This window comes from Poecilia latipinna, unplaced genomic scaffold (assembly GCF_001443285.1).
Source record: "Poecilia latipinna isolate Pla-1442-1.1 unplaced genomic scaffold, P_latipinna-1.0 Scaffold1388, whole genome shotgun sequence".
Classification (NCBI taxonomy): Eukaryota; Metazoa; Chordata; class Actinopteri; order Cyprinodontiformes; family Poeciliidae; genus Poecilia; species Poecilia latipinna.
In genome coordinates this window covers 56,446-81,966 of record NW_015114004.1, presented here as the reverse complement: position 1 = coordinate 81,966, position 25,521 = coordinate 56,446, and the positions used below count along the sequence as shown (strand labels likewise).

At 39.8% G+C, this 25,521-nt stretch overlaps 2 long non-coding RNA genes across 2 annotated transcripts; one reads left to right on the top strand and one right to left on the bottom strand.

The window, feature by feature from the left end:
* Positions 1-1,259: 1,259 nt before the first annotated feature.
* Positions 1,260-10,304, bottom strand: LOC106962243 (uncharacterized). The gene is made up of 2 exons (XR_001427931.1): positions 10,141-10,304; positions 1,260-9,999 (listed from the first exon to the last, which is right to left on the bottom strand). It is a non-coding gene; the product is annotated as an uncharacterized LOC106962243 (long non-coding RNA).
* A 4,699-nt stretch (positions 10,305-15,003) lies between these two features.
* On the top strand, positions 15,004-18,308 carry LOC106962231 (uncharacterized). Its single transcript, XR_001427929.1, has 3 exons — positions 15,004-16,793; positions 17,096-17,221; positions 18,156-18,308. It is a non-coding gene; the product is annotated as an uncharacterized LOC106962231 (long non-coding RNA).
* Positions 18,309-25,521: the final 7,213 nt, after the last annotated feature.

The following is a 25,521-nucleotide window of genomic DNA, read 5'->3' as shown; positions in this document are numbered from 1 at the left end:
TATATATATACATTTCTAATTACACATTTATATGTACACTTCTTGAACCTTTACCTGCACACTAACCTACCTGCATTGATATATGTGAATAAGTGGAATGACTTCTTTATCTTAAACCAATTATCTTTTTTTAAAATAAAAAATACACCACTTATGGAATCACTTTCTTATTTGTATACTTCTGGTGAATTTTTATTTTAAATTTGTTTTATTGTAAATTAATAATCAACTTTGTAATGTGGCAAATTTTTATTGGCAAAGTTATACATTTCGCCTAGTTCATTTTTCCTAAATAACCATACCGTGGATTCAGTTGAATTAATAAGCATAAATGATACACATTTATGATGTGCATAAAATTTTATTTAATCCAACATAAGGTAAAGAAGCTACTCTTTTATTGTAGTCTACACACAGTTCTACAAATGCACTTCCTTAATACTGGTTAAAAAACAAAACATTACTAGAAGAGTGCTTTAAAAAAAGGCCTCAAGTTTTAAAAACCCCACTCAGGAATAGCTTTCTTTGACTCACTCTTTCCTTGTTACATCATTTGTTTCAAATTGACTATAATTACTTTGAATTAATGCTTTCTTTCTTTTCTTAATTCTAATTTGCTTCACGGTGACATTAGTTTGCCATTTGCCTCTGTGGGTTTTCTTGACATCCTTACTTTGAAGTCCACGTCTGGATTTGAGTCATGCACAGGGGATTTTACTAAACATAAGGTGGTACTGGGGCACAATATGTGAACCACATTTAGTTTGTTTTGGTCTTGCCTGAGGCCTTGATGGGTTGGATTTAGAATGTTTTCTTCAAGACCAGGAAAGACAACAGCGACAACAACTGTTTTTTTCAAACTGCATCTGGGTTTAAAGCTACTGACTTCATTCAAATGGAACCAATAAAATGTTTTACCTAGAACATTTCATTGCTATTGCATGTCTACGAGTTGAGAAATCAAGCCAAAACCAACATTTTCCAGTACAAATACATAGAATTACATGGATTGTTGTTAAGAAAGTTAGATTGTTGTGCTCTTCAGAGATGTCTGGTTTGTCTGATTTTGTTGGGCAAGTGGCATGTAGTTTATTCTAAGCAACACATCTGTACTGATTTCATGATCTTCAACATAACTGGCTTTGTAATATGTGATCATATCTACACATTATTTTTTCCTGCTTTACTCCATGATATTTCCCTCGCAAGGAGTCAGCTTTTGTTGTAATGTTGGATCTTCAGACATTTTGTCATTTAACGGCTGCAGTTTTTTTTTAATTTTATTTATTTATTTATTTTTTAAAATTTGACCAGGAGCTTTTACTGTGCCATAGAAGGCATAACCTTGGGCACGTGCGCAAGTAAAACAGGTCTAGCAACACCCACTGTCTTCACTGATGTGAAAGAAGGCGTGCCAGAGAGAGCAGATCTCAAAGAAAGTGAAAGGTTAATAGTCTGCAGTCTTTAGGATTTAGATAATGTTTAGATAATTTAGATAATGCTTTTTTTTTAATGCCACCCAACATTCACCTTGCAGGTGCTGCTTTTAACCACAGACTGTCAGGTGTCTGCAGCGTGATTTGATTTCCTCTGGTTGACCTCAAAAAAGGAGTCAGAGACATGATGAGCGAATAATGCATTGGTTAGATTTATCATGAAGTGAGTGAGAGGATAACAAAAAGAGAAGACACACACAGTGATGACTCAAGTAAATGTAATTTTAATCAACTTTAATATTTATGGAGGAACATTTATTCAATACAGAAAACAACGCGATTAAACATTTTGCACTTCTGATAATTTATTACACAGCAGAAATACACAAAACAGATACAGATTTACAGAAAACAGTTAATAGTCATTAAACAGAATTTAAAGCAACAGAAGTGTGCTTCCACGTGATAAGAGAAGATAATGTCTATGTGTGATTCTGTTTATGTGTGTGGAAATGAGAACAGTCCCCTGTTCCTGCTGAACTGAGCCAGCCGACGTCACACACTGATTATCAGCACAGCAGGCACAGGAGACCGACCCAGCGGGGGCTGAGGAGAGGCGACGACGGAGGTAAGTTTTCACACACACAGACAGACACAATCACACAAGCATCAGACCAACAGGCAGTGATGCTCTTTTGAAAAAAGAAAAAAAATGAAGAAAAAAAAAAAAACTAACAGGTGGAAGCGAAGGGAAAATGTGAACACAAAGCAAACGTCAAAGAAACACAACACTTGCCCAAAGCGACTCGGTCAGCCCAGCGACAGAAATTATGACATAAGGTGACACTCAGCTCTCCCTACAGGGGCGGCAACAGATTTTACTCTTAATGAGACAGCTGACATTTAGCAGACACAGACTCTCCGATGCTGCTCAGTTTCAGCAAATTCAACAGATTACAGCTTTTTACTGGAAATTTATAGATTGTCAACTCTTTTTCTTCACTGATTTTCCCTCTCCCTTATGATATGTCAGCGTCTGACAATACTGTACAGTGAGTCATCTGTGAACACATGTACTCCATCAAACACTTACTGTCAGCCCTGAACACATGGGGTTGATTTTGAAATAACGAGGTGTGAGACTGAGTTCGGAAAGTTAAAGAGTCAATCTGAGAAAACCATTTCTTTGACATCATAATATTTTTTAAAGAAATCAGATTTAGAATCAGCTTTATTTGCCAAGTTCGAGCACACACACACACGCACACGCACACACACACACACAGACACACACGCACACAAAAGGAACTTGTCATTTTCCCTGCCATACTCAGAGAAGACATTTGAAATATAAATATATAAAAGGCAAAATAAAAATTAAGTTTTTGTCTCTCTTGTAAATATTTATATACAGTTTTTTATATATATAAAAGATGAAGAAATACTAATCAAATTAACAGACATTTTGAGGATTTTCTTATATTTTAAGTCAAATAAGTTTGAATTTTTTTACACAGACTGAAAACAAAATAGGTCAAAGGTATAGTTAAGAAGTTTTAACTAAGTTGGAACTTGGAGCATTATAAGCTATTAGCATCTTAATCGTGGTATTCTCTTCTTTTCTTTATTTCGTATTAATCTGGATAATATGGTCAGAGAGGTTCTAAGACCAAAAGCGAACATCTAACACTTTAGGACAATTTTAAAATAAAAAAAAAAAGCATATCGGTTTAGTGGCGCACTATTTTAAGAATCTTTAATTGGTTGTGATGATTGCATTTTATATCTTGGTTATTTCCAATAAAATATAAATCGAGATAAGAGGCTTTGCACCGTTCGGGATCTTCTTGTATCGAATATTTTCTCTGACTGGAAACACTTTACATGTTCCGTTCTCACTATGTGTTTCACACAGGAAGACCACTGGTGTCGCACCGCCCCTGACTTTCGTTTCTCCTGTAAAAAAAAAAAAACAACTTCCAATGCAGATGTGACGTAAATGAAAAGGTTAAAAAAAATATTTGCATGAACTGCAACAATTTATTTATTTTATTTTGTCGTTGTTGGTAAAAGTCCAGTCTGGTCTTGACCTTTCTCGGGGTAGCGGTTAGCATCATGAACAACTATTCTGTATGTTTACTGCTATATGAAGACTCAACAACTGTACACTTCAGGTAAGATATTTTCTGCTTTAAAACTCTTAACAAAACCTCACTTTATAACTGAAAATCTTCACTTTTGTATGAACTCCTAATATGCTCAGTGACTTTGCTTAGTGAAATGCGTGCAAATTCATCCAAAAATTCTTAAGAAATATATCATTGTTTTGCACCAATTATATTACTCTAATTAGGAAAATTGTCTTGTTTTTAAAGTCATGTTCTCACCTGACTTTGTTTACACCAACATGTAATAAAAGAAAAAAAAACACTTTCATAACTTACAGGTTACGTTAGCAGAGTCCCAATTTAGATCCTATTATTATTATTTTTCTGCTGCTGATCTCTGAGCTGCGGAAACAAACGCGCACCATGACACTTCATTAACAGATGTGAGTAACAGTCGTAATGTTGCTTCTGAAATTTGGTTCCTCTTCTGATCACAGTACCTTCACTCAACCAGAAAGTTCCTTTGAAATCAGAAATCTCTTTTTACAACGAAGACCTGGCCGAGACGACAGCCACAGAAATCAGAGCTACGTAAAACAAATAAATGAGGCACAGTGAGCTAAACAAAAGACACAGTGACCTCTGAGGAAACGCAATGAGAATCCTCTTTCACTACAACGTTTTTTATTTTTATTTTTTTATCTTAAGTCGTAATGCGCTGGATCGACATGTTTCTGGGAAGCTGTTCCATAAAAGGAAACCTGTGAGTTGAATGTGGTTTTAATTATTGATGAACAAGTTAGATGTCTCTGATAATGAGATTAGAGTCTTTGAGGTTGGAAGCCAGCATAGCCATCATCAGATACTCAATCAGATTCAAGTCAGGACTTTGAGGCTGCTCCAAAATTTCTTCAGATCAAAAGAAACATGATGATAAAATGTAAATACTGAAGTGATTACCTTAACCCTAAATCTGCCAGGGACATGAATAATTTTAGACTGAGCTGTAAGTGTCTGATTTGGTGTGTGTTATTTTATATTTTGTATGTTTTTGAAATGCACTTTGGTGCCTACCATCACATAAACATTTTACAGGATGTTTAAAAAAAAGCGGTAGCAGCCTCTTTACGTTAATGTTATAAAATATATATAATTGCAGAGCTCAGCTTATTTTCTGAACCCAGGAAAGCTTAATGAAGCTGAAATTAAATATATATATAAAAAATACAGTTTAGAGAAATAAACTGCAAATTCCACTCTTTTAATAGATTATTTACAGAGAATGCAAAGCAAAACACATTCTTTCTTATATCCAATTGATTTGGATGTTTGCTCAGTCATTTACCTGTAAGTCATTACTTGAAGAAAGCAAAATTGATCAAGTTTGCCATGGCGCATCTACAAATAAAAAAATCAGCTTAAGGAGACGCACAACCTTGCGTTGGCTCTATTTTTAGAGACGATAATCACTAAGAACTAAATGCACAAATGGTTACTACATTCTACTATAATTCACTGAACTAAGTCATTTGTTTCTACCTGATGCTTATTATGTTGTCGGCGTTCTGTATCCAATCCAGTGGTGTTGTTAGAAGTGTGATGCTCATTTGTAGCGCTTGTTGCCCCTCCCTGACCTTTACTCACCCACCTGCAGGCTGCAGCCATGTGGCGGCAGAACTTAACCACTGTGAACATGGCAGGGACTCACTGTTCACATGTGAGTTAAGCCCTGCAGCCGCACAGCGAGGCTTGAAAACCCGCATTTGCCGGGTGTGTTTGTGTGTGAGCATGCAAATGAAAAGCATGGGTGTGTCCATGAATGAGGTAGTAATTTTAAGTGTCTGTGTGTGTGTGTGGAGAGGGGGGATGCGTTCGTGAGAAGGGTGCTGCTTTTCTTCGTGTCAGCCATTGGAAATCCCTGGCAATGTGATTCAGTCCTGTAGTCTCAAAAATCACTCTGCCAGGAATTCCCCTGGCCAGCAGAGACGTCTAGGTGAGTCGAAAAGGAGCTCATCAGAGCATGCAAACATATGAATAATAAACACCAAAATAGAACTCCTGTGTCATTTATACCCTTGATGCATTGTCTCCCCTGTTACCCTCTCACGCAAGTCTTCCCTTTTATACGTCTCGGTGAAATATGAGGTTAGAAGACTGGACAATTCGTACGTGCTATGTATTCATACGTGGCTCTCGTCAGGTTCCCTTGATCTCTTACAAAAATAACTTATCAATGACAGAATGGAGAGTTCGTTAAGAAGGAAGTGGCACGCCCTACAAAGACGTCTTCCCTTTTTCTGTTCATCCTCTTTATCTGAAGTCCTTGTGTGGAAAACTAGGACACAAGTGGAGTTTTCTCTGCTTTCATGTTACCAAAACACAAGTTTCTAAAAGAATGTCATGATATGTTTTGTGATAGTCCTTAAAAAAAAAAGCACCCGTCTCAAGAATACCTGTGTCATATCCCGAGTTCCCTAATTTGTCGTCTTCTTGAAGCATTAATAATCCACCGTCTGCAAGCCGTGAGTCATTGGGACGCGTTTGGGGAACTCCGGACTCTAAATAAGTTTCAAGCAGCCGCTCTGCTGGAGCTCTGTTCCAAAAACACGGGAAGCTTTGGCCTCTGCAATCATCATCACTGATCTGTAACAGTTTCAAAGAGAATAGTACACAACTTCCTCTAAAATTATAATCTACAGGCCAATGCTTTCCAGTACTGCAGGGGTAATGTTCCTTTGTTTTCCAGTTTGCAGTCAAATTTACGCATAGATTTAAGTCACTGTAGCTCAAAACACTGTTTTCTGGGGATTTTTTATTTTTTTTTGCAATACCTTAGAATGGTTTATTACTTTTCTTTTATTTTTGCAAGAGAAACGCAGACGGCCTGAGTATGACTAAGGAAGAATCATCGGTTGTATTCGATTTAGAAAATTAAATTGGATTCGTCGCTCTGGACATTTTACATACTTTCCTTCCCGTGCCAAAGTAGCTCCACCTGGTCACAATAAAAAAAAACAACCAAGGTCACTTCAGGTCCCAGCACCCTTCAAAGGCTGCATGCTAACTCCCCTTTAACTCCTCTCCACGATCAACCTAAAACCCTGCCATCCCTCCCTCCTTTCATCTAGCAGTCGCTTGACTCGCGCTGTTATTTTCCCTGCCTTTTCATCTTTTCCATCGGTTTTTTCCCCCTCTCTTTTTGCTCCCCCCATCGAACCCGCAGCCATTAATGTCTATGAGCTCATTCCTTCCCTTTCCCCCTGTAATGACGGCGTTATTGGGTTGACAAGCGCTGTCCAACACATCACCTCAAGCACTGGCTTGGAGAATCTCAACAGAGCGCACTTTTTTTTTTCCCTCTGCGAAACTGTTCTTCTGCCTCCTTGTAATTGGATGTTTATTGTGGTTAGGAGTAATCATACTGCGCTGGCACGTGGGTTGCATAAATGTGTCAACGTGTTGCATCTTGATGTAGGTGTCGAGTTGGAAAACTTGCATCACCGAGAGATGATTTCCAACAGATGCACTCTAGTAAAGTCAAAGGTGTTTTTGCAGTTTTCCTGAACTATTGCCTTGTTTATAGATTCTTCTACAGTTTAGGGTGTGTAGTTTACATTATGTGTCTGTTCTGCTCTCTATACACAGGATATATAGAGGTCCAAGTGCAGACGTGGCCGTTGGCCGTGTTCCCTTCAGCGCAAGTCCAGATTTGACATTGCCGTTTACACAAGGCCGCATGGTTAAGTGGAAAAGCCTCTGTTGAGACAGCTGGATCTCGACCTCTTGTTGTTTCAACACGTATCAACCCTCCCTTCTATGGCTCGCAGGCCGAATCTACCTCTTCGAGCACAATATGCTCACTATCAGCAAACAAACAGGGTTATGTCAATGGGGCTGCTGGGCAAACATCGTATGTGCTTGAACTGGGATTTCACAGTCTCATAAACGAGTAAAAGTGCAAATGCATACAAATCTGACATGGCTTTCAGCGTAAAATGTAAAACACTTCTCGCTTAATAGCTAGATCTACTTGAAAACTGGGAACGTAAGCCACTGCAACGCACAAATTATCCTTGCCTCCATTTAGGAAATTCACCCACGTCGATCACTGCTACCCCATTTTGTTGCAGTTTTATGTCTTTACATTTCTGTCTTCTATTCTTAAACAAACCATCATAATTAACTTCTCAAACGATTATGTATCATTTTATGTTTTTTCTGTGCAATTAAGTATTTTAAGACTTTCAGGAATAAATAATCATTGAAGTGCTCAAGTTTTACAAAAAATTTAATTTCCTGGCATATTGTTTTTTTTTTGGAAACTTACTTTATGACATTCTATTTCCATTTATTTTGCTCTGATGATTATTCTTGTCAATATCTCATGTGAAAAATGACAAATTAGGACTTTTGTTTGTATCTAAAAAGCTATAAGTGATCTGTTGTTGGTAGATCCAGTTTACTGGAGTCTTAAGACAACAATTCCTGACACAGGAGTATAAATTGCACAGTGGTATGAAAAGGAGGGGTTGCCAATACTAATTATTCCTGGCTACATGCAGTGGGTGGCTTTATTTTATAACTTCAAAAACAAAATCTATAAAAGTATGTATTGGTGAAGGGTCAAAGTGATCGGCCCTCCGCTATACGCTTTGAATAAAGATTCAAATCAGGGCTTGAGCTGAGAACTTAACACCAGAACTCCTTTTCTGAAGAGCAAATATACAATGTTTGCTTTTTATAACTGCTGTCAGATGCATTAAGCTTTTACATGTTCAACCTGTTCAGAATGACAAAAGCCAAAAAAAAAAAAAAAAAAACCGTGCCGACTGAATTACCAAAACGAGTCTTTACATCCCCCAGTTTGACAGTAGACCCTGAAGCGAGGCCTCCGCTCAAGATATTTTAATCAAAAAACATTTGCAGCAGAAGCGCTTGGGAACTGCAGGTCACATCCCTGGATCTTTGTACTTACACACCTTACTCAGCACCACACCCTAGCTCAATCATCAGACAGAGCATGCCTTGGCCGTGCATATGGCCGAGGTTCTGATTTTGTTTCATGTTGCGTGTCAGGGTGTAATTACTTCAAAGGCCGTGACATTCAGCGACATTCGAACAAGGGATCTGGCTCCACAGCGGGCCTGATCTTTTGCAGTTTTCGGGAATCAAAGACAAACAATCACCGCCTGTCCTGGACTGAGTGGAAGAATGTACCACATGTGGGAGATTAGTCGTTTTTGTATTTTTTTTGTTCAAGAAAAGCTTTAAAATGTTGTTTTTGAGTGAAGAACCCAGCCCAAGCTCATGGTCCACTCCCTGTAGCCCTGTGCTTGTAACCCTATCCTCAGCCTGGTTCGTAGCCAAACACCCTCACCACCACCAGCCCTGTACTTAGTGCACAGCTGCCCTGCTGCCACTGAACCGCACATGCACGAATGGCCGCAGAAACGGCACACATACACTTTTATTCCACTACGCCAGTGTTTCCTGAGCCAGGGCCCAGCCATACATATTGCCGCCGGCACACCCACTCACCCACCCAACAACCCCACCAAAGCTTTGACTGGATCTTCACCTTCTCCTCCATTATTGCTCTGACCTTCCATCCAAACATTCAGCCATTCATTTAGCCTTTTACTTAGAACTCCTCCAGCCTCTTCCCTGTTATCGCAAGCCACAATCAGGCACATGAAAAACAGACTAACAGATCTTACTAAATGCGTTTTATCACACTTATCTCATCTGTCCTTGCTGCGTCAGCCTCATGTGAACTTCCTTCAGCTCTTTTTCGTGTCGTCCACAACCCAATTTAGTTTATGTCACTACCCCCAAGAGGGGAACCAGACAGAACGGCGGACAGGAAAACAGACAGACAGCACTGAAGTGCAGCTGAATGAAACCTTGTCAGCTACAGTAGTGGCTGGATTCCCTTCCTTTCATGGAGGTTTCGGAGCTCGCACACTTACAGGCCCTCTGAACAATGAGAGGAATGTTTGAGGCAGCTCCGGCCCTGCTTCGGCACTGCCATGACGCCCTGTCTGCTGCTTTTTGAGAACTTTTTATGACCTCTGTTCGCACTCTGCACTGCCAGTAAAAAAATCAGCCGAGAGAGCGTACACGGACTTGACATAAAAACAGGCAGATAAAGACAGACGGAACGGGAAGGCGGACAGACAAACGGGTAGAAGCTAAACAATTAAGCAGTCAATCACTCAGATGCGTAGTGGACTCTTAAATCAACTGCAAACACAGGCAGCCATGCAGAAAGTTAGCCAACCTATTCAAAGGAAGTATTTACATCTGACCTTTGTAATGGAGCCGCTTCATAGAGGCGAACCACACAGCAGGGCAATATTCCAGTGCTAATATCACAGTACATTCAAACAGCAGGAAGACTTTACACATGCTTTGTCCCGATCAACAGGCTGCAGAAGCTTCTGTAAAGTGCGTCCCTGTCAAAGACCAGTGGTTCAAGAGGGGGAAAAAAGTCAAAATTATAGTCTTTCCAGAGTTATAAAGTCATAAAACAGTAAAAAAAACAAAAAAAACAGACGAAATCCTCAAAGAAGAGGCAGACATGATGCTGCACCCACCTGAAATAACAGTTTTTTTATCCCTGCTCTCTGCCCCAAGTTCATTTGTCTCCAACGTCACCCTGTAAAGTCGAACTTCACAAGTCTCGCGCCTGTCACTCTTTTTGTCTTCTTGTCGACCCGTTCCTCCTCTGGCTGCGCAGACAGGAGCGTGTGTGAACGCGAGTGTGTCTGGGAGCCAGACAGGGTGTGCAGAGTAACCGAGTGGGCGGTTCATGTGAAGGGAATTCCTACTTCTTCACTCATGCACTCATGACGTCAGAGAAGGCACCCTCCCTTTCCCTCTCGTGCCTCTCCTCTCCAGTTGTTCTGTGTACGGCCCAGGCTGCTGCTGGAACACAGGAAAGGGGGCTGGGAATTAATTGGCGCACTGCTGCTAATAAACGAGCAGAGGCTGTTTGAGTCAACAGCGGACAGGAAGAGCGCAGGGATAAATGTGCATGGGACAGAAACACAGATGGATCCGCTGCCGTGTTTGCGGTGTTGGATGAAAGTTGAGAGAAAGTTGTAGCTTGGTTACCTTTTCATTATTGTTTGATTTTTATTGTTTTATTACTTTAAGTCATTATTGAACAAGTTTAAACGCATTTAAAAGTGAGACAAATGAGCCAAAAAGAAAGGATTGCACAATGTTTAGAAAAATCTGTATATTATTGATGAACATTGAAATTATCGTACAAGGATTGACGTAAATCTACATTTTTCACCGTCATCACAGTCACAACAATCTTCCCACGTCACCACAATCCTCCCACTAGCATCTCAAACATAAAGATCCATATCAATTGCAAGCATCAAAAACTGAAATGTCATCCAGTTGGTCAACTTGCCTACAAAGTTTGAAAGCATGACTTTTTAAAATGTTACGGTCCTGTAGATATTGCATCCAATCAATCCTTTGTGAGTGCGAAAATTATCACGTTGATATGGCAATGATGATTTCAGTTTGATTCATTGTGCAGCTCTGCAGAAGTTGATATTAATAACAGTGACTTGCAAACATTTTAATACCTCTTAAACTTTTTTTAAACAAAGCTGTTGTTTGGCTATAGAAAAATATTAATATAAACAGCAGTTTTCAAGAGATGGCTAAGCTAATCAGCTGAGTATAATTTTTGCGGTTTGACTGGGCCAATTTAATACAGATGTGCTTAAATCTAAATTATTCCACTTTATGTTTGAAGTCAATGTCCAGTTGGATGGGAAACCTTTGCAGGCTCTAAAAAAAATGTTTGTATATCTGCATTTAGCGCCATCTGTATATTTTCTCAACTAAGACCAGTTTCTCTGTGCCTGCGAAGAAGCGTCCCCGCAGCACGATGCTGCCACCACTGTGGGGATGGTGTATTTAGGGTGATGTGTGGTGCTATATTTCCACAACACATAACGTTTTGCATAGATTCCAACAACAAGTTTAATTCTGGTTTCACAAGAGTACAGCAACATGTTTCCTGTTTCCCATATCAGATTTTTTGGCAAACTTGTTTTATTTCAGGAAGAGATTTTGCTCGTGATGTTCTTATATAAATGCCAGATTTTAGAGAGCACAGTTGTCCTATTTACAGATTCTGTCACCTGAACTTTGGATTTTATTTGGGCATATTAAAGTGCAATGTGCTGTGTACAGTGATTTGGTAAAATATTTAAAAACCTATGTCACAAATATGTACTGCTTTTATTGGTGAATTAAGTAAAATACCAATAAAATACATTGACATTTAACATTATATCACTATAAAACAAACATGAAAACCAAATGCTGATTGGTCAAATTAGGCCCAAAGATATTATTTAGTGTCATAATTTGATTGCTGTTAATAGAACGATGAAGAAGTGTAGATTTTGTAATGTGCATTTTCTAGAACAGTATTATTTATTTTTGTGAACCATTTAACAATTAAGGTAATGTAGGTATGTCTGCAGCGGTGATAATATTTCAAATAGAATATTTTTTGGAAGAACTCTGAAATGAAAGGCGGTAAGAAGCAGAAAGTGGCAGGACATTTTTCTTTTATTTCAAGATTAGCAGAATAAATTCTGAGATTAATATTTAAATTGAAGATAAAACTGCATCAGGATCTAGTTGCAGCTTTGGATTGTTATTAGGACTGTTCATGAGTCTGTGCAAGATCTGATCGGCACCTGTCAATAACGATTAACACCCACCCCTTCCCGCACACACACACACCCCACACAACACCTATCTCCACAGGGGTACAGCAACACTAGCTTCTGAGAGGGGCTATTAGACATTTTACAACTTCCCCTTCTTCCCCAAAAGCCTCGGGGCGTGTGTGAGAGAGAGAGAGAGGCAAAGTCCTTCGGTGATGACCACGCCCCTGAGCGAGAGTGCGGACGTCACACATTCCACACGCATGCTCGTCTCCAAGCAACGCATACACTCAAAGCTTAGTGAAACAGCCATGCCAGTAAAACACATGACCGCGACACGTCGCTTGTGCTCTGATGGGATAATGTTTTGTTTGTGGATTTGTGTTTCTAAGTTGTCCTCATCGAGGGGATTTACAGCTTTGCATAACAGTCAAAGTTTAGTGAGAGCTTTGACTTTTTGATTGTCTTTCAGCAAAGAATACATGTGGAATGTGTAAACTTATGTTTGATATACAGTAGTGTTTCTTTTTTTCTTCACTTGATCTCTTGTCTCTTTTAAAGTCTGTGCAGCATATATGGGCTTCTTGTTTATGCTGAATAAACTGTCTCTGTGTGACTCAGTTAAACATGGTAGTGCACAAATAAATATCATAATACACACATAAATAACTTGACTGCCATGAAATAAAATAAAAAAAAAAACAACAAAAAACCCAAAAGACTCCAGAGATCAAAACCACGTTACGTGCCGTGCACACTCTCTCCTCTGCCGCACAGACACGATAATTTGCACCGCCACACGCAAGCCCAATACTGTAATGACTGAGATGAAACAGATCTGAAACAGAGACGCTGCTCATCACGAGAATTGTCAAGACTGCTTTCAATTCAGATCAATACCAGTCCTTTCAGTCTGGCTGAAATATGAGACAAAAAAAAAGCTGGTATGAAACTGTAATCAATGCCACATCTTCCAGCTTTTCCACCCTTTGCTTTTTCTTCTACTTTTGTAGACCAAAGTCTAGTGCATAATGTTCTTTCCTGCGGGGAAAAATAAGTTATTTACGGAAAAAAAACAAACCTGTTGAATGAGTGCACTTTGCCTCACTTTTCTTTCTCCTGAACTCTTCTATCTTTATGATAGTGATCAACATTATCAGCGTAGCGTGTTGTATTTTGTAACACCGACTTTCTACGTTTCCTGGAAGCTGTGCAACCGTAGTGAAGACTGTGGGTTATTTTGTCTTGTCATGTGGGAAGAAGTTCACTTTAATTCAAACTACTTCAAAGAAAACCGAAAGATACTCTCCATTGTACAGTGTGTGCTCATTTCTTCAGTGCTCCTCAGTGTACGTTCAATATTTACCGTCATAAATCGTGTCTTTGGGTTTGTACATAAATCATGGTGTATTGTACAGAAGGGGAATTAATTATTGCATCTCTGTTACTATGCGAGCGGTGTATTTGGGGATATTCAACAAATTTGACACGTTAAAAAGTGAGTCACTTACCAAATAACTCTATTCTGGGCTACCGGTCTGTGAGATATAACATATCAACATCTATCTGGTTGTTATGGTGACGCAGTTTCAATTATGCAACAAAAGACAGAAAAAGATATTCTTTTGGCGGTAAGAACATGCTGCTAGATGTGTCAGCTGACCCGAAAGGTACCAGGCTTTCTTATTAAACCAGACTCACAGACAATGGGGCTCTTCTTATGAACATCAACATCTTCTTCTGCAAATAGAGAACAGTTTAAAAAAAACAAACAACTTTTTATGTAAATTTGATTAAAATCTTGAATCTCAAATTGACGAGCAAGCTTTGTGCTTGGTTCTACTCTTATTTCTTGGAGACTTTGAGGTTTGCAGCCGTCCTGCAAATCACCCTGATCTTTATCTCCTCTCGTAGGTTTCCTATTAGATTCATGTCAGATTCATGTTAGGCTGGGCGCCTACAAAATGTTAATATCACTTCAAGTCAGGAGTGTTCACTCCCACTGAAAATCTCCTACATGGCAACCTCTACCTCTGTCTTTTTGATTGCTCCACCATCTCCATGAATCATTTTTGATCTCACTACCATCGTGAAACCCTTCCATTTCCAACTTTCCTGCTAACAGTTTGACACCCTGATCTAATCCCGACTCCACCTTAAACAAACTGTCGCTCCTACCACACACCTCACGGCTGTCTCACTGCCCCTGTACGAGACGGCACCGCCTGCACCACCCTCGAGTACCTCTTCCACGACACCAGACTTACTCACAAAGCACCACGGCTCCTTTCTACGCAACCTGTTTGTCTTGATTCGCAAAGACGCAATAAAACTACATCAATAGTCTGAAATCAATTGCTGCCTCCTGGCGTTAACCCACATTGCTGCATACACATTGTCATCGCTCTTCTTAAAGCTTAACAATACTTTCGTTACTGCACACACTTGTTTTTTTTTTTTTTTTTATAGATATTTGCATTGTAAAATGCAACCACAAGAGAATCCAGCTGGGCGATTTGTGCGTGACTTTTCTACAGGGTACCGAAGTGTTCAGATGCATTTTCGTGAAATGTATTGCTCTGACAAACAGTGGTCACAGCTAATGATGCATACATATCTTTGTAACTTCCTTAGCATTATCAAAGTAGCATTGGCTCACTGAAAAGCTTTGAGTAAGTACCTGTAAAAGCAACAATTTTAGCAGCTTCGTTTAATTGTTATCGTGTTCATGAATCAAGGAGTTGCTTTTTGGAGAAAAAAACCAAAAAAACTCCAACTTTGGCTTAAAGGAGCTTGTGCATAAAGACATTGTCTTATTCTTTTTTTGTGTGCGTGGTGAGTTTGCGTGTTTATATCTAGGTTGGGGGATTTCCAGTCGTTTTCATATGGCAGCTACAGATGGCAGACAGAAATCTCTGAGCTGTGTGACTGTCCTAATCCACCTGTCATTTCTTCATCCCTTTCATCATCCTCTTCTCCACCCTGCATTTAAAGCTTTAGGTTGTTGTTTTTTTTTCCACCCATTTCTTTCTTTTTTTTCCCCTTTTTTTCCTTTAACACCTCCCCCCCTTATGCAGTCCCGGGACATTTTAGGTCATCACATTTCTATTCTTCATCCACGCTGGATTGTTTTACAGGAAACCAATCAAGAAGTGGGTCATTATGTTCAAGAAAAGACCAACTCAGCGTTGTCCAACTTAAAACGAGCCAGTGAAGAGGCTCCAAATGAATCCACTTGACTGAATGGTCTTTCCTTATTTTTCTCTCCGTCTCTCTGTCTCTCTCTCTCTCTCTCTTGCTACTCCTCCTCCCTTACCTCTCTGGTATTATGTGTAGGCAGTTGCCATGGCGACAGGACATACAAACAGTGTGGCGGTAGACAGGAAGTGCTGTGGAACCACAATGGCGTCACTGCGGCTCTGCACTCGCTCTCCACTCGCTCGCCTCTTATCCCCAGCTTGCTTGCATGCTATTATCCTTAGCAAGCTGAACGAAGACCACATTGCTGTCTCTTTTTCTCTTCTTTCTCAACATTATTAGCATTGCTTTTTCAGCTGTCTCTCGCTCTCTTTTTTTTTTGTCAGCATTGCACCACATTAGTGGCGCTGGTGTTTGGAAAATTGCTGTCTGATCTGCGGTGTCTGGAATGTTGGGTGTTAGGTTGATGAGCTGAAAGGCTGTCGAACTGTTTTTGAGCTTTGGCTCGTCTTTAATGCCGGGACAAAAATGCACATAAACATACTGATGTGTTTTGGGATTTTACAGTAACCTTTACAACACATCCACAGCTATTAAAAGAATGCCAGGGTGGTGCATTTGTAGCTTTGTTCTCGATGAAGTGAGTCAAAAAGGGGCTATGTCAGAGACGGACAGAGCTGGGAATAAACGGGAATGTGTGTGGTCCCTGTTGCAGACTCTTACATCAGACTGGCATTTGTGTACAGTGCACATCTCTCCTGGTCTCTTTCTGTCTTTTTACAAATCCCATCCCTAAATATACTCCTCTGGAAAAACCCCTCGAGAAGATACCGCCCTCTTCCACGCAACATGCTAAAAATATCCACCAAGACCACCTTTCCAGCCCCCTTCTCGGTGTGGTTTTCCGTCAGACCAGACTCCTGTCGTTTTGATTGCTGACCCTCTCATTTGTTCCTTTCTAGCACTCAACACCAGTTCATTATCTCACACTATCCCAAACTGTCTTGTGTGTTTAGCCCCTGCTTTGAACTCCCCCCATCTGGCCTCGATCTGTCTGATAGAGGTGCCCCCTGCTGTCCCCAGAGGCTTCTTGCTCTTTCTGCTGACATAAACAACTACTCATCCGCACCGCCCATGCATCCATCCAGGCAGCAGAGCAGACTTCCAGCTAAACCAGTCCGTTGACCTTCAGGCCAGCCAGATGTTAAAACAGGGTCTGTCTAGGGGAGAAACCTGGTGAACAGATGCGTTCCCAGAAAACAAAAACAGAAAACGGGAGGATCTTCCTCATGTCGAGACAATGAAATGTTCACATTCGGATGACGTTACAGTTGTCCGTACAGGTATGAAAACCAATTATTCCAGAGCGTAATGACACAATTCATCCAGAAATGTGAGAAAAACAACGTATGTATGGATACCTACCAGTCTGACATTAGTGTGGAACATTTTCCCGATTCCTCAGTTTTAGATTTGAGTTGGTTGAGTGGTTATGTGAAGCTTATTTCACTCCATGGCATCTCAGACGGATAAAGATTTTTATTCAGTCCAGGATTTTATATTTCTTAATTCTCAGCCAGTTCTTGGTGGATTCACTGGTAAGATTTAGGCCATTGCCATGTTGGTGGGTTTATTTCGTCTTCAGGTTGGACTTGTTTTAACAGATGGTCCTTACAATTGTTGGATTTCAGTCATGGTGAGTTTCTACAGCGTGACGCAGCGAAGCAGCACCGGACCATGACACCGCCACCTCCATCATGGCTGACATGAGGTTATTTTCCTGGAATGTGGTAAAAATACTTTGATGAAGTCAACGGGAAATTAAATATACCTTTGTAGAAAAATAAAAAAAAAAATTTCGTCAGTATATTGCAGTAAAAATTTCCGATGTGGATGAAATTAAATATCCAATTGTCCAAGTATGTTTGGAAAACATGCAAGTTTTTGTAGTGTTTTAATTTTTGTCACATCACGTTTATAGTTTGTGTAAGTTAGCAATTAAAAAAACATAGTTCTGGTTCATTGTTAAAATATTGTCATTTTTATCCCTAGTTCCTCAACTTAAGTGGAAAAAAAATCTTATGAAGAAAATAGTTTTCACAAATATAATCCTGACACAAATGAGGTGTTGATTGATTTAATAGAGAATAAACTAGAGATTAAAGATTTCCATTTCAAGTCATAAATTACAGCTCAGAGTTACTTAACTGGAATTCCTGTGGAATTTTTTTATTTTATTATTATCTTAAGCATCTTAATTATAGAAGTATACCACTGAAAAACTCATCTGCCTGTTTAATGTGCTGCTTAGTGGGTGATGGTCACCCTGAGCAAATTTTCACAGCAAATATCTCGTGCAATCTCTTTAAGCAGTAAAAATAAATCTCACTCTGTACATTTACCGATGTTAAAATGTGGTTTGAAAAAAGCCGAGGTTAACCAAATGGGCTAAGAATCTGTGGGTCAAGGTCATGTTTTTTTTTTTTTTTGGGCTAAATCAAGATGGTGACTGAACCACCAATAAAAAGACATTCATAGATGCCGGTTGATTGGAGGAGTCATTATCCAGGATTCTCAGTAGTCTGATTGTGATCCTTCGCTCTGCCAGTACGAAGGACTCGTCTTCCCCACCAGTTTATCCAGTTGTTTGTCTTTCACATTTATTTACAAAGACGCTGATGATTTTTTTTTTCTTTTTTCCACAGGAAATGGTAGAAGGAGGCTCTGCAAAGCATGTCCTGAGAGGGGAATGTAACCGGTAACTGTGGGATATAAAAGTGAAGCTATATAAAAAAAAAGCAAATATATTAAAAAGCTCTTTGAGTGAACACTTTTTTTTGCTACTTTTCTTTTTATTGTTTCACTCTGACATGAGATGAAATTGCTGTAACCTCCTCAGAAATTGCTCCAATAATTTATTGGTGCTTCATTGTGTCCTGATAAATCGAGTGAAAGTGCCGCCGCTGAGTCTCAAACGTTTCCAGATCAACGTCCTTGATGGTTGCTGACTGTAGAGGACCGGGCATCCTAAAAAAAAAAAAACAATCAATCTTTTTAGTTTTTCAGGTTTTCACCTCCAGGTGGTTAAATTTATGTTATAATGAATGTAAATATCTTCATCCTGTAACTGAAAATGTCTACAATAAAAGAAAAAAGTATCCCAGAACCGTGTTAAAAAGTTACATATCGCATTTGTTGTCTTAACTTGCCCTTTTCAGTGGGAGGCAGGTATTGAGTAAAGAGTAGTTTATCTTGCAAAATGTTTTACTGCCAGGCAACACTTTTTATGTGTACATAAAAAATTATATTGCGCATTCTTAATGTGAAAACCCTTCTGTTAAAAACGACTGGATTGCAACATGTTGCGCTAAAGCCTGACTAAATATAGGAATATACTGGATTTTCCTCTCAGTAAAACCACGCAACATGCAGCATATTCTCAGGGCTGGCATCACTGCTCCTCTACTTTGTTTAGATTATTATCACATTAACTTAATTGGTGACTTATGAGCTCCACACAGCAGCTTCATTCAAGAATGTGAACAGAAACAACAAAAAAAGGAACTTGCTTCATAACAGGAAGGAGAAACAGCAACAGAATAATTCTTGAGAATCCAGACAAAGAGAAGATGACTTAACGTTCTATTTATGTCTGGGAAAAGTAAGAAAAAACAGATTACTGTATTTGTTCAACTGCAGTTTCTGCCCAGCGAGGCAGGAAGCCTATCTTTGACCACATGACATTTCTGTTCCTGTATTCGACGGCTGACATCATCTTCAGTGACACACTGCTCAGTGACTTCCTCCGTCCCGTTAATCACTCGGCCGCTAACAGGCAACGCAGACTCTTCTCGATTCCTGAACCGCTTTTACAGCTCCGCACCACATTCCACCCTCCCTCGTTAGCTCCTCGGCCCCAGCATCAGCCGTGGAAGCATATTTTCCCCAGTTGGTCTCCCCACTTATAGGAGGGACCTCTGACTTCTTTTGTCGTCCCTGTAAAGCCTAAAAATAAGTCTATGCTATGCTTTTCCCACCTGCTGCTCTTGGTTGTGGAGAAGGGGCATCATACATGGAGACTGTTGTTTATACTGTTTGGTTAGGGACAACAGAGTAAATGGGGTTGAATACGCATGTATAATCTCACACCCTGCCAACTTTTTCTGTTTTTCTGTCCTTATAATAATTGCTGTGAGTTGTCTTTATTGACTTTAATCCCTTTAATTGAACAAAGATGATTATGCAGCAATGTAAACTCCCCATTATTCTTTCCTGCTGAGTACAGTTTTTAGGTAAGCTCTGAAGGAGATCAACTAAAGGCTCTATACAAATGCATGCAAAAAAAAAAAATCCCCCAAACAAACAAACAAAAATAACATATTTCTTTAATTTTAGTGTCTGTCTATGAAATAAATCACATTCAACTTTCATGTTGCAATAAAATGCGAAACAGTTCAGGCGGGCTTGAATACTTTTTCAAGGCCTCCTCTCGAAAGTTTATCAACTTCCACTCAAGAATAGAAAAGAAAAGAAAGGAAAAGAAAGGAATGCACCAGCCCACGGCCGTTAGGGAACAGGTGATATTTCTAGCGCGTTATCTGTGTTTAGATAAACTTGACAAGAAGGATCATCAGTCTGGCTCTCTGATTGGCTGCTCCGAGCTGAACTTCAGCCATCCAGAGGTATAGAAAGAGAGCGCAAACAAGGGGAAAGTTCCACATTTTGCAAGAGCTTATTTGACCACTGGACTCTAAGAACATACTGTGCTATTGTAAATTACATAGGGGCATTATTTACGGCTGCAGTATCAAAGCTCCGAGCTAAATTAAAAGAAGATGACTGAGAGAAGAAGGAAAGTTTATAGTCAGCAACATGGAGCGCTGTCAACTTGAAGTATGTCAACTTTTACGATATTGTAAAAGAAACAAAAAGCGCATGCACACGCATATTTGCAGGAAGAATGAAAGGCAGTGTGTGCTGTATTCTGCCTCTCGGTCGAGGTCAGTGGACGCCAAAACACACACTTCAGAGTGTGATTGGATAATGCGCCGTGGTGTGTATACATGCATGGAAATCACAGCCGACACAAAACTAAACCCGAGGACTCATTTGTGAAAACAAATCCAGTCATATATGCAACCTAAAGGCCTTTTTTTTTTTTTTTTTTTTTTACTACGCTGGATTACCAGCCAAGTAGCTGCGGGAATGCAAACCAGTCACAGACCTCGGAAGCGATGAACACCAGATTAATCATCTGTTTGCATTCTCAAAACGAAAGCATTGCCACGCCGCTTGTGTAAAATGAAAAAGTAGAAGAGGCGATAAAACTTTATTTTCCTTTAGGGAAGCCAAATAATGCCAACTTTTACCGCGTAACGAGGCCGCCACACTGAGTGTGTTGGCGTCAGACAATAAATAGGCGGCTTAGCAAGTTAATCCAAGGTGTGCACAAACTGGGTGTGGCCCTGCGCGTTTCCTCTTCCCCCACCCATGTGATAGTTGCTCTTCGGAGAGGGCATGTGCTGCCTGCACTCGCGCCCTCTGGATTCCCAGTTTCCCTTCGCTTTGATCTTCCGTTTCTCTTTCCCCACTCATTTTAACTGGACTCTTATCTTTTTCTAATTTTCCTATTTAATTTCCCCTTAATCTGAACTAATTATCCATCCCATTCCCTTCTCTGAGTGTTTCGTTTTCGACCTACTTGCCCCGTCTCTGTGCATGTAGCTGTCCTTATTTGGCTTCTCTTTGACTGAGTGGGGAGTGAGCATGAATGCGACTGTGTGTGTGTGTGTGTGTGTGTTTCCTCCTGACTGTGACTCACTGCTCGTCTGACTCACAAGCGCTAACAAAAACACAGTTGCCTTGGAGACGCACTCCTTCGCCCCCTGCCACCATTTTTTTTGCCTTTCCCCTCCCTGTCAGCCTCTGGTCTCTCTCTCTCTCTCTCTCTCTCTCTCTCTCGCAGGCATCCCAGGCAGCCCTGGCACTGGTAAATAGATGCCACTCTTGAGGAGGATTAAGGTGCTGAGGTGTGTGTGTGTGTGTGGGATACTGTGAAGGACCAAAGGACGCAGGAGAAATCAACAAACATAATCACAATGAGTCCCAAAAGTTACAACCCTTAAAAACTAGTACAGACTACTTGAATGAAAGTTTGGAAGGACGTAAGAGGGCAGAAAACCTGGGGTTTAAGGCGAGCAATCATCTATCATCAATAGGAAGTTAGAACTGCGTGCGACGACCGAGACAGGCTAAACAGAAAGTGTCCACCTGTGGCTCTATTCTCTGCCTCTGTTCTCTTGCTTTTACTGCTCTGAAATTGCAGACTGCTTTGAACTGGGGCTGTCCTTTGATGTGCTGGTGTCATGGCTCGGCCTCGCCATAACCTCCAGGGAGGTTGATAATGTGGCCACGTGTGGAGTTGCATTTTGAGCAAGCTCAGGTAGGATCCAATCTAACCACAGCCTCATGCTAGTAAAGGTTTGTCCCACTTCCTGGATCTGAAACGCTGATGTTGTGCCTCCTAGTGGACGGATGGTAGCTTATTAGCTGCTGTAATGTGTGTTCTAGAAAATTAAGCACTAAAAGGTAATAAATATGTTTACTCTGGCTGAGCTACTGATTATAGGCACAATTTAGATAAGAGCTTAATAAATGTCCATCTAGTAGCATTTTCTCCTCCAATCGTCTCTGGGCAAAAGTCTTGAATCGTTTTGAATCATCATCTTTTTACCAGGTTGTAATTGTAAATAATTGTTCTTAACTCACCTGGTTAAATAAAAGTTTTTTCTACCATTTACTTCCAATTCTTTGTAATAATTGTCAATAATATGCATCAATATTTCTTATTCTTTATGGTTCCTAAAATATTTCAAAGCTTTTATTTGAACAGATCTGTCATCAAAAGCTTTTTTTTTTTAAACTTATTTTGACCTATGAATAAATCATAAATAAAAGGAAGAATTTGTGTTTTTATTACCAGTAGCCTACTTGCAAAAACATAGTGTTTTCCCTTTTCTATAGATAAATTCATGGAAAATACCTTTGAGACCAAAACATAAGTTATTGGTTTACTTGCATGTAGGGAAGAAAACGAGAGAAACTTCATGAAATCGTTGCCATGCTGAAACACGGCAGTGGCAGCATCATGATGCTATCCAGGGGAGCTGGTTTGGACTTTGCTGGAATTTTGTTTATTCGTTTCTAATAAAATGCCTTTCAGATGCTTTTCATTTGCTACAAATGTCTTCTTTAGGCTGACCGCTGCTGCTTTTGTCCTCCATTTCCTCTATTTTGAAGCAAACACAACACAATATGCTGCTGCGGACAGAAATACAAAAACACCAATTTAAATTAGAACTCTGGTGCGCCTTCAAAAGTCTGAAAGCCACTGTGGAAATGTGTTGCTTTTTGTCACACACACACGCACAAAAAGAAACAACAAAAACGCTTACATTTATAACAAAATTTGTTACTCCATAAGGAGGAACCTGGTGATGCAGTAGCAACCTGACCTCTGACTCAGCCACCGCTGGAGACATGGATCAGTGCCCGTCAGCTATGCTTTAGTGTTGCCCCTTTTGGCCAACCAATTTGTTACTCCTTTGGTTGAAATACGTTCAGTAAGATGCTTCTTGTGGTCATCTGCCAGCCTTTGAAAGTCAGAAGAAAGTTTCCCCCACTCCTCACTTTAAGCTGTGAAATGATTGAAGAGTTTCATTTACAGCCTGTTTCAAATTCATCTATCAGGATCCCAAATCAGGACACGTCCACCTCCATGCTTCACAGTTGTCATCTGGTTAATTTCCAGGAATGTTTTATTGTGCAGCACTTGGAAACACCGGCTTCCTTAGTTGTTTGACATTAATTACAGACATCATGACTATAAACCTATTTCAAATCAATGGCCGCATCCTGTCTGATGCAGATGTTTAAAAGTGTCTGGGGGGGAAAAAAAAAAAATCAACTCAAAACCAAGTCGTGTTTTAACTGCAGTCTTTTCTTGTTGGGCTAAATAGCAAAAATGTGGAACTCTGGTAATGTAGACTTTTAATCTGCAAATACTACCTTTGGGAACACACTACACACTAAAAAAAAAAATAAAATAAAATAAACAGTTTCAGAAGGGCACTTTTTGTACATGGGGTAAATAGCAGGTGTTCTAGCACCCCCTAGTGTCTATCTGTGCATGTCCCTGCTTATAGGTTATTCGGCCCAAGACTTATTGTGAGTGTAAGATGCTAACTTATGGCTGGTAAAGAGGAAATCTATAATATTTTAGCATAAAATAAGCTACTGCAAATAGTCATTTACCATTTAAAGTAAGATAAATAGATATATTTATGCCATACTTAATAAATACTGTAGGTGTCTGCATAAAACCTGAGCTAATACCTGAGAAACACTGGACTAAACTGGAACAAAATCCAGAAAATATGATTTTTTTTTAGTATATCCAAAAAGTTTTTAAACTATTTGAGTGAACCAAAAATAAAAAATAAAAATCACTAAAGCATTGCATATTTCAGAGTATCCAGAATCAGAGAAGACAAAGAGTGCTGACTTCTCTCTGCATTCAATGAAGACACACACAAACCACTGCAAGCTCTCTCACATGACCACAAACCCACTTCTGACCCCGATGTAACCCCTGTGTGTCCTCACAGCAGCTGGCTAGTGGAAGAATTGTGAGAACAGGCCGAACCTGAAACTGTACGCCAACATAATCCTCACTGAGAGGGAGACATAAAGGGGGGGCTGAGAGGAAACGGGAGCAAACGAGGGACAGTGGAACAAAAAAACAAAACAAACAAAAAAAAAACCAATAGAGGAGAAATGAGGGATGGAAAATCCCAAATCCTGCAATCTCCCTGTGAAAGGTGAATGAATGCAACATTTTGGTAAATTCAAAAGAAGCCTTTGTTTCACTTTATTGAAAAAAATGCAACCTGACACATATGTACATCTGTAACACAGATTGCTTTCCAGACTCTGTCAGAGTATAGAGCTAACGCTAATTACCCTAATGCGTTACATGTTTACCTTTTCCACATACAAGCATGTGTATTTCAGCTGTTCCTATATGCATAATAATCCTCTGTAACCTCTGCGGCTAACTGTGTCTTTCCTGAAACCCCTCTGACCTCGCTGTGAGCTTCTCCAGCTCTTCCTGACCAACACGCTGCCATGTCGTATCTGATCTGGTACCAGAAGAGAGTCAGTTTCTGTTAAACTTTAACCTCTGTCCAAAGACTTTTAGTTTACAGAAATGAAATGTTCCGACTCCTACGATAAAAACTGATTAGCTTGAAGACTTACGTGAAAAGAGTAGGTTTTTTTTACAAGACCCGCTGCGCTCCAGTCAATCAGCTACTGATTGAAATCATTCAATTTGCTCTGATTGGGCAGGACTCGAATTGAAATATTCGCTTTTTTTCCTTTTCAATAAACATCAAATCTGAAAGTGTTCACTTTTTTTGGTCTGCAAAGACATCACACAGTAGCTTTAGGATTAGTAAAGATTAGATAAAGTAAAGGTTTTGGTATACCTACAGGACCAATCTTACAATTCTTGTAAATAATTAGCAAGTGAAAACTCAACATCACATTTGAATTTTTGTAAACGGGTGTGAAAAGCCTTAAAATAAATTCCACTCAATTGTAACAGCAAAATCTCACACTGAAATATTCTGAAAACCCCCAATCTTACCTTTGACCCCAGTGGCAAACTTACAGGTGTCCCTGCTTTTAATATTCGGTGCAACCCCTCTCTGCCAATTGGAAAGCACCAATTGCTCTTCTGCCGCAGCATTTCACAAAGTTTGAAGATACACAGTTCACAGTTTTCTATAAAGTTATGTCTGTGAACCGAATTGAAAAAGGAAAAGGTTTGACTTTGTTTGGTAAACCATTTCTGAGTTGATTTGTTTTAGAACATTGTCCTGCTGAAAAAGCCTGAGGTGACCCAATATCCCCTTACTGATGGAGCAATGTTTTGTTTTTGAATATCCAGGCATTTAAAAGAGTTAATGAGGCCATGCACTTTCCAGAACCTCTGGGACAGAAACAGGC